We start from the raw sequence: 9,424 nt of genomic DNA, 5'->3' as shown, positions 1-9,424 counted from the left end.
TGTTACATCAAGCAATGCCTTAAGTATTCTTTGGAAAGGCAGATTTTAAAAAAATCCAATCTTTTTTCTTTTTTAACCATTTATTTATTGAATTTTAATTCTAATACATTGACATATTCAGGCAAAGAAATACAAAAGCAAAAGAAAAAAAACAAAAACCCACAACATAATACCACAAACTAGGAAACAATTCTCAAGTCAAGAAAAATACAAAGCTTTTTCTTCTTCGTCTTATTATTATTATTTTATTTATGCAAGCATTGGAAAAATACACATCTACACAGTGTTATCCAAGTGTGCCCACCTAACCCAGACCCAAGCCTCCCATTATGCTTTATCATTCAGGAAGGTCTCTACATGGGAAGGATCTGAAAAAACACACGTATTCTTCTGGAAAACTACCTCGCACTTGGAGGGAAACTTAAGAAAGAAGGAGGCGCCAATAGCAAGAACACGTGGTAACTGAAGGAAAAGCTTCCTCCCTTCCTGGGTCTCCCTAGAGACATTGGGAAAAATTTGAATTTTCTGACCAATAAGGTGCCCTTAAATTGAGGTATTGACAAAAAAAAAAAAATTAGGATTTTTATCAGATTCTGATACAAGTGAAACAATAAAAGTAGCTCTGATGAGAGTTGACGCCAATAGGGAAACAGTAATCTTCCCTTTTTTGTTTCCCTCCCATGCTGTCAGAACAATGTCGGTAAGGAGCGCACCCCTTGCGCGTGCTGTCGGTGGCACGCCGCCCACCGCCTGAATCTGAGGGGCTCCCTCGTGGCACACAGATGACGTCGGAGCTGATGGATGGCCCATTTACTCTGCCCTCCTTGCAGAGCCTCAGAGCGGCCACGGACAGTACAAGCAGCAGGAGCCTCAGAGAAGCGCAGCACGCCAGCTGAACTTGAGGGCTCCCTCGTGGCACACAGATGACGTCGGTGCTGATGGCACTGGCCCATCTACTCCACCTCCCTGCAGAGCCTCTGAATGGTCGTGGACAGCACAAGCAACGGGATCTTCCCAAAAAAAAAAAAAAAAATCCAATCTTAACAAAGCACTGGGGGTGCCCTCAGCCAGTCTAACTGCTTGTCTGGGGGTTCTGCTTAGCACTGAATCCCTAAGCAAAAAAAATAAAAATAAAACAAAGTGAACATTTCCCAAGCATTTACTCTCAAAGTTATAAAAATGAGCATTGCAGAACACCTCCGGACATGGTCCGCATTTTGACACTGAGTCTGCATCAGAGAAAGCTGCAACCCATAATAAACACATTTTGCTTTCTTCTATGGTGGAGAAATTATACGCTGTGAGTAGCCTTCTGGAAAGGGAAGAAGAGAGGGGGGAGGAGAGGAATATAAGAAATGCCATGCTGGGTCAGACCAGGGTCCAACGAGTCCAGCATCCTTTCTCTGACAGTGGCCAGTGCAGGTTGCAAGAAACCCAGCAGATTCCAAAAAGTAGATCCTGGTACTCACTCCCTGGGCTATGAATGTTTTTTTCTAGTCTATCTGGCTTTATGGACTTTTCCTCCAGGAAATTGGCCCAAACCTCTTTTAAACCTGCCATGCCAGTTGCCTTCACCACGTCCTCCAGCAACAGAATTCCACAGCTTGATTGTGGACTGCATGAAAAAGAACTTTCTGCAATTTATTATAAATCTGCTTATGTTTTATAGGGAGGTATTAGGACAAATTTTTCAAGGAGGATGAAATGAATCTCCTCCTCCATATGTACCTACTTTCAAAAGCTTTTAAGTGAAAGATCAGGGAGAGCAAAAAGCTTGGGGGATCAACTATCAATAGGCCACAAGTATGTCGCTCCTTACTAGAGATAAATAATCAAATAGTATGAAGCAGCTACCTCTCCTGAATTATCCACAAATAAAGGAGAGAGGAGAATCAACTCACTCAACGAATCTAACAAATCAAATATCAGTGAACTTATTGAATACCCGGCAAATGACAATATCATAAAGATTTTAGCTCTAGTGGTTATAATCTGCAGCCTCTCGCCACGCAATGGGCCGCAGGCTGTTATCAGCTTACAGAGCTTAATTTTGTATAATCATTTACTGTCATTTGTCCACCCACCAAATACCTTAGTTGAAAAACTTTATTAATATTATCTTAAAATGCAAATTTAAACTGAACGAAACGTTCTTTAGATATTAAATTCAACAACTTGAATACTTAGCCAAAAATTTTTTCATCGAGCAGCTACAGTGCTTTGCTGTTCAATTTGAATATCCCAACATGTTTCGACTGAAATATCAGTCTTCTTCAGGGGAATTGTAATGTCTCGAAACTGGCCAATATATTCCTTATATCCCGGACCAAATTTAAAGGTCTCTCTGAGGAATCTGAAATGGCGCCGTTCAGTTTAAATTTGCATTTTAAGATAATATTAATAAAGTTTTTCAACTAAGGTATTTGGTGGGTGGACAAATGACAGTAAATGATTATACAAAATTAAGCTCTGTAAGCTGATAACAGCCTGCGGCCCATTGCGTGGCGAGAGGCTGCAGATTATAACCACTAGAGCTAAAATCTTTATGATATTGTCATTTGCCGGGTATTCAATAAGTTCACTGATATTTGATTTGTTAGATTCGTTGAGTGAGTTGATTCTCCTCGCTCCTTACTAGAGTGCATGAGTGGCCTCATACACAGCATGAAAAGTGATGTCAGAGTAGGAGTGGTAGGCAGCTGGTACCTCCCCCGTGGAAGGTATCGGCCCGTGACGTGAGTGCAGGTCCTTCTTAGCCTCTTTCCAAGAAAGTGGTTGTTCTGGTGCGGGTGCTTCAGTCTCCAAGGGGTCAGGACCACCGGCACCGATTCCTATCCTGAGAAGGTGGTTGGCACCCAAGCTCGGGATGCCCAGGCCTTCAGGATTCAGGAGGCCACGGCTTGGGGGTCTCCAAAGTGATTCCTGAGGTTTCGCAGAGGATTTCTACATTTTCCTGAAAGAGCCCATGCCAGACGGATTTCTTCAGAGACTGGAGAGGGAAGATTGGCTTTTGTGCGAGTTTAAGGTGCCCAAGAGTTGCTAAGGCATTGGCCAGAGGCTCATCTGCTTGTGACTACTGGAAGAGTCAGAGAGTTGCATCCATAAGTGCCTAAAAGGAGGGGGTGCCTGATCTAGAGAGCTTACCTGCAGCATTTATTCTGTGAGAGACTGGGTTTCATTGTTGTGCTTTGGGACTTTGATTTTTCTCTGGTCTTAGTGTACTGGGTGTGGATTTTTATTTCCTGTAATCGGTGAGCAGAAAAGAACTTTATCTTTTTTTTGGACAACACCTCCTGGGTGGAGTGTTGTTTTCTGATCTCGCGTGGACTGCTTGCAGAAGAGCTTCAGAGGAGGAGCTCTGCCGCCGAGGGCCTTGGAAGACTGACTCTTCCCTACCCCCCCCCGTGTGGAAAGACCTGGGTCCAGTGCGGGCTCACAACCGCCTCTGTGCCCAGGGAGAAGTTGGAGCAGGGGCTACGTTAGTTCATTTTAAGAGTGGAAAAAGTGCCAGGTACTTTGCCTTTGAAAATGAGGTAGCAGCATGCGCGTGGCAGCGTTCTGTGCCCCTGCATTTTTCTATGGGCAGCTGATCAGAAGTAAAATATTTGTCCATTCGAGAAGGTGAATGTGCGTGGCCTGACCCCGGGGATGTCTCGTTTTAATCCCGCTAGAAAGCTGTGCACTAGGGAAGCCCACGCATGCTTTTATTTGCACTAAAGAGGATGACGTTCAAATAAGGAAATCTGTCCAGGTAATTGCCTTCTTATTGATTTCTAGTCATTCAGTGAAATGTAAGAGTCTTTGTGGAATGGGTAACAGTTTGGAGACTGCACAGCTAACCATCCGATGGTTAACAAGAGCCCTCCCATCTCCAGGAAGTCAAGTGTTTATCAAGTCTGAAATACATTCCTCTGTGGCAGGGAGGAAGGCAAAGAAAGAGCAGAGCCAGCCCAAGGCTAACTCTGAGAGAAAGTCCAGGCATGCATTATTAGGCAGGGCAGGAAGTTGGGCACAGACCTGTGGCATGACATATTAAGAGCGTGGTGTAGGGGTGCTTCAGAAACAGAGGCTGTGTGTTGCAGCCTTGCAATTCTAGACTTTTTAAAAAAAAATTTCACTCGTTTACACTCTCTTATCTTGCCTTTGTTCTTCTTCCTTACCATGCCCTAGCGTCGCTGCAGCCTCTCAAGTTCCCCCTTCCACTGCCAGCTGATCCCTCTCATCCTCACCTCTATAGCTGACTGCTCCCTATCCCCAACCCCTCCACCTGATCTGTCTCATCCCCCAGCCGATGGCCCCCCCCCCATGCTCTCCTCCACTCCCATCCCTTCCTCCCCTCCCCCACCATGCTGATTGGGCTAGCACAAAGCTTCCCAAACCTGTCCTGGGAACCCCACAGCCAGCTGAGTTTTCAGAATACCCACAATGAATATGCTTGAGATAAATTTGCATGCATTGAATCCCCATGATGTGCAAATTTATTTCATGCATATTCACTGTGGATATCCTGAAAACTCAACTGGTTGTGGGGTTCCCAGGACAGGTCTGGAAAGCCCTGGGCTAGCAGAAAGAGAGCAGCAGTGCACTGGGCCACGTATTCCCTTGCTTCTCAGGGCCTAGCTGTCACTGTGAACTGGGCGAGACACCTTACTACTGCGCGGCTCAGATAACAGACAACCAAGGAGAGGACCGCAGCCTGGAGGCACCACCGCTCCTTCCCTTTCTGCTGGCCCAGTTAGTGACAGCGAGAAGTAGAAACACAGAAATGTAACCGCAGAAAAAGACTGTTTAGACTGTCTAGTCTGCCCACCCACCCACCCAACTAATCGCTCCCTCAGAGATACCCTGTGTTTATCTCATACTTTCTTTAATTCAGATACCGTTTTTGTCTCCACCACCTCCATTGGGAGGCTGTTCCAGGGCCGGCGCATCCCGATAGGAGAACCAGATGGTTGCCTAGGGTGCCAGCCATTAGGGGGCAGCAAAGAGCAGCCATGTGGGTCCGTGAGCGGAGCCCGTCCCATTCGTGGCTGAGAAAAGCAGCCACTTGGCGGGCCGCGAGCAGCGCCTCTGTTTGCGTATGTGTATGAGTGAGAGGGGATTGTGTGTGTACGAGAGAGCAATGGTGTTAGTGAGAGAGAGGGAGGGAGTCTGTGTAAGAGTGTGTGTGTGTGTAAAAGAGACAAGGAACCCAAGTGTGTACAAGAGAGGGGACCTGTCTGAGTGAATGAACCGGGGCCTGGACCGGAGAAAGGGGCGAGCGCGAGGCAGATGGTTCACCTAGGGCACCTAATACCCTTGCACCAGCCCTGGGCATCCACACTCTCTCTGTAAGGAAATATTTCTTAAGATCACTCCCGAGTCTACCCCCTTTCACCCGCATCTCATGTCCCCCCCTCATTCTAGAGCCTCCTTTCTGTTTAAAGAGGCCCGCCTCCTGTGCATGGAAATCTTTCCAGATATTTAAATGTCTCCATGATATCTCCCCTCTCTGCTGCCTTTTCTCTAGGGCAGGGGTTCACAAAACTGTCCCGGGGGACACCCATCCAGCCAGGATATCCAGAATGAATATGCGTGAGATAAAATTTGCATGCTATGGAGGCAATACATGCAAATCTATCTCATGCATATTCATTGCGGTTATCCTGAAAACCGGCCTGGCTGGGGGTCCTCCAGGACAGGTTTAAGAATTTCTGCTCTAGGGTGCACATGTTTAGATCTTCAAGTCTATTGTTATTTTGGAATATATTGTTTTAGATAGCGTAATCCGTAAAATGTATTTTAACTTAGCGAATCCATGGCAGTTGCCAGTTTGTGTACTTAAAACTGGCATTGTCCTAGGTTTTACAGTTGCTGGGGTGGTGGGAGGGGGCGGAGAAGGGAAGGCTGTTTGCTATTTCTTTTTTTTTAAAGAGATTATTATACAACTAGTGTTCCATCATCTGATTACAGAATCAGAACAGAATGAGTAGTTATCAGGATGAGATCAGATCATGAAGAACTCATTATCATACTGATATGTTTAAATAGATGTGAATGTTCTAGTGGCCATATTCAGATTGAACCCCCAATAGTATCACTATACCGACAGCAAACTCAGTGCCTGATGTGGTGAGATGCGTTCAGTGGAGCTCACAGTTTTACTCTTAGTTGTGTGCACATTTGTTTGTGAGTGCAAATGTTACTCCAGATCTAGCAAGGAGTTTTGCATACAAAAAAAATGCATTACGCTTAGTGCCCTCTCATGGAAATCCTATGCAAATGAAGGCATCAAACTATTACCCCAGCAATGCACAGAGAGTGAACGTTTTACTGTGGCCTGCCTCAGTCCTTGAAGAGCTGTGGGTAAGAGATTTTAGTAAAATAAATAAATAAATAAGCGCAGGTTTTCCCAGCACTGAAAACTGATCAGAGGAGGAGTAAAGTTTCCAGCGCTTGTTTCAGTCTAGGGGCAGAAGCAGGAGTTCTGGTGCTGGGACCTATAATTGGGATTTATGTGCAGAAATCATGCTTTGCGCACAAAACAAGCACATTAAAGCCTGATGTGCACAAAAAGAGGACTTTTCTGAGTGCATCAACCATGTTTCAGATACTCCCCCTGAGTTAAAATGTGGCATCAGCCTGTGGTGAGTGCACATTTTAATGCAGGTTTCCGTGCACATTTTCCAGTCTGTGCACTTTTTTTTTTTTTTTAACTCCCAAAGCATTAGCATCCGGAGTTTAACCTGTGCGTTAAGAAACCGCGCGCTCAGTTTTGACGCACAGTTATAACCCACATCTTATTACATCGGGCTCTTCGTGCTTTTGCGTGGGTTGTGATGTTAGGCCACTTCCTGTTGTGTTACACATGGCTGACTGAGGAGGTGGGGTTTTTTTTTATAGCTAAAGAAAAATGAAGTCTGAGCCACAGTTGTCAAGACTGTGCCTGACAAATTGGCGCCAGAGCAGGGTGCCCACTTGCCAAGTGCAGCCTGGAAAAACTGAACTGGCAAATGGAGGCAAAACTCATCCGCTGCAGACCCCCGATTTCCCAGCCAAGACGAAGAGGTTAACAGTGCAGCTCTCCTCCCCACTTCCTGCCAACCAACAAGGCCCCAGCCTGATGCCGCCCTGAGCTGACCAACAAGTCCCAAAAGTGCCACTGTTGCCTCTGCCCCCACCCACTCTCAGGGTCTGAGACAGAACTCTTACTCGCACCCCTACCCTCTGCTTGCCCACAAGTGAAGCAGCTGGTATGGCCTCTTCCCCCACCCCCACACCCACCAGCACAGCTCAGTGCCAGCGAACTGAACCCGAGCCAGTGGTACCCTGTGCCAGCGGAAAAAAAATGGAGACAGTGCTGCTTTGCCCAGCCACCAGATTCAGATTTTATTTTACTGGCATGGCAATTCTACATGTGTTGCCAAAGTACTATGTAAAGTGATTCAAACATTTTGGGTTTTTTTTCAAAAAGGGGAAAAATATGCAATATGATAAGAGTAAAAATAAACCGAGCAAGCCCTGCATCGCCAGCTGGGGGTGGGGGAGAGAGGATACAGAGATGATAGAAATGGGGGGGGGGAGGCACATAGGGTGCTGTTGAGAAAGAGGATTTGAGGGAGAGATGCAAAACAGGGAGGGCCATGGAGGTGGAGGACAAGGATGGAGGAAGGCTGGGAGCAGGGTGGGAGATGGCGAGGTGTCAGAAATGGAGGGAACAGGAAGGGGGTGACAGAGCCCCGGGAAGCAGAGAGGTGGCAGCTGAAGTGAGGAAACAGCTATGCTTTCTTTTTTTTTTTCTGGCCAATGCCAAGAAGCGCAGGAATGAAGGAATTGACTAAATTGCTAAGCAAGGTAACGATATACCTCATTCAAAGGGAACTAAAAGTGAGCTATAAGGCCCCTGCTGCTTCAAGTCTAAATAATCATTTTTTAACAGCTTTGAAAGGTGAACACAGCCGATCAGCGCCATCTAGTGATAACTGTAAAAATAATTCGGATCACACCTTCCCTTCGTAATACGACTCGGTCATAAGGTGTGCGCGCAGCTTTATTACTGATGTAACAAGGAGTTTCGTGTACAGAAAATGTGAGTAAACGTGGGCACAAATTAGCGCTCCTCCATGCAAATTCCATGTTATTCAAGGCGTTAGCTATTACTGCCCAGTCAGGGCTGGCGCTTCCATTAGGCAAACTAGGTGGTTGCCTAGAGTGCCAAAATTTCGGGGGGGGGGGGGGGGGGGCAGCAAAATCCTGCCAGTACAAGGCCCAGAAGGATGTTGTGCCAGAGCCAACAGGAAGGAGCACTATGCTGGAGCTGCCGCCAGTAGATAAGCTGGGGGTGGGAGGGTGCATGACCGAAGATTCGCCTAGGCACCTAATACTCTTGCAGCGGCCTTGACCTCCGATGCAGAGAGGGGCACAGGCTGAACTCATAGAAACATAACGGCAGAAAAAGACCCTTTGGCCTATCTAGCATGCCCGTATGCATCAGCTATTCAGCTTTACAATCCCCACAGGAAGGATCCAGTAGGACCCTTGCCTTTGAATGATCCTAGCAATAGCACCTCCCCTTTCATAGCAATTTTGTAAATATTCTCCAGTAAATCTCTATCCATTTCTTCTGTCCAATATAAATAGCTGTTCCATTCCCCTTTTTTCCAGATTAACCCACAGTGCCTCCTCCTTACCATATAAGCCCTGCAATGCCATTGCTTTAATGTTTTTGGGTTGGTTTTTTTTTTTACATACAATGACACGCCTCCTCCCTTCTTTCCTACCTGATCCTTCCTGAATAGATTGTAGCCCGGTATAACTATTAGGGATGTGAATCGTGCTTCTGACAATTGAAAATATCGTACGATATTTTCAAAATCATCAGAAATCGGAGGCTCCCCGAAACCGATAGGAAAACCCCAAAAAATTGTTCGTGGGGTTCTCTTATCGTTTTGGGGGAGGGCGGGAAAAACGGCACAACAAAACAACCCCTAAACCACCCCAACCCTTTAAAACTGATCCCTTAGCTTCGCCCACCCTCCCAAATCCCCCCAAAAACTTTTTACAAGTACCTGGTGGTCCAGTGGGAGTCCCGGGAGCGATCTTTCGCTCTCGGACCGTCAGCTGCCACTAATCAAAATGGCGCTGATGGGCCTTTGCCCTTACCATGTGACAGGGTATCCGTGCCATTGGCCGGCCCCTGTCACATGGTAGGAGCACTGGATGGCCCGCGCCATTTTTAAAGATGGCGCCGGCTGTCCATTACTCCCCTGCTAGATTTAACGAGTCTGGCCATAAATTATTTCTGCAGTTTGGGGTAGATTTTAAAAGGTGTGTGGGGGAGTATGGCCAGGTTCTTATGGCCTGGATTGGCCACTGTTGGAAACAGGATGCTAGGCTTGATGGACCCTTGGTCTGATCCAGTATGGCATGTTCTTATGTTCTTAAG

Source organism: Rhinatrema bivittatum, chromosome 14, assembly GCF_901001135.1.
Source record: "Rhinatrema bivittatum chromosome 14, aRhiBiv1.1, whole genome shotgun sequence".
Classification (NCBI taxonomy): Eukaryota; Metazoa; Chordata; class Amphibia; order Gymnophiona; family Rhinatrematidae; genus Rhinatrema; species Rhinatrema bivittatum.
This window is presented reverse-complemented; position numbering follows the sequence as displayed.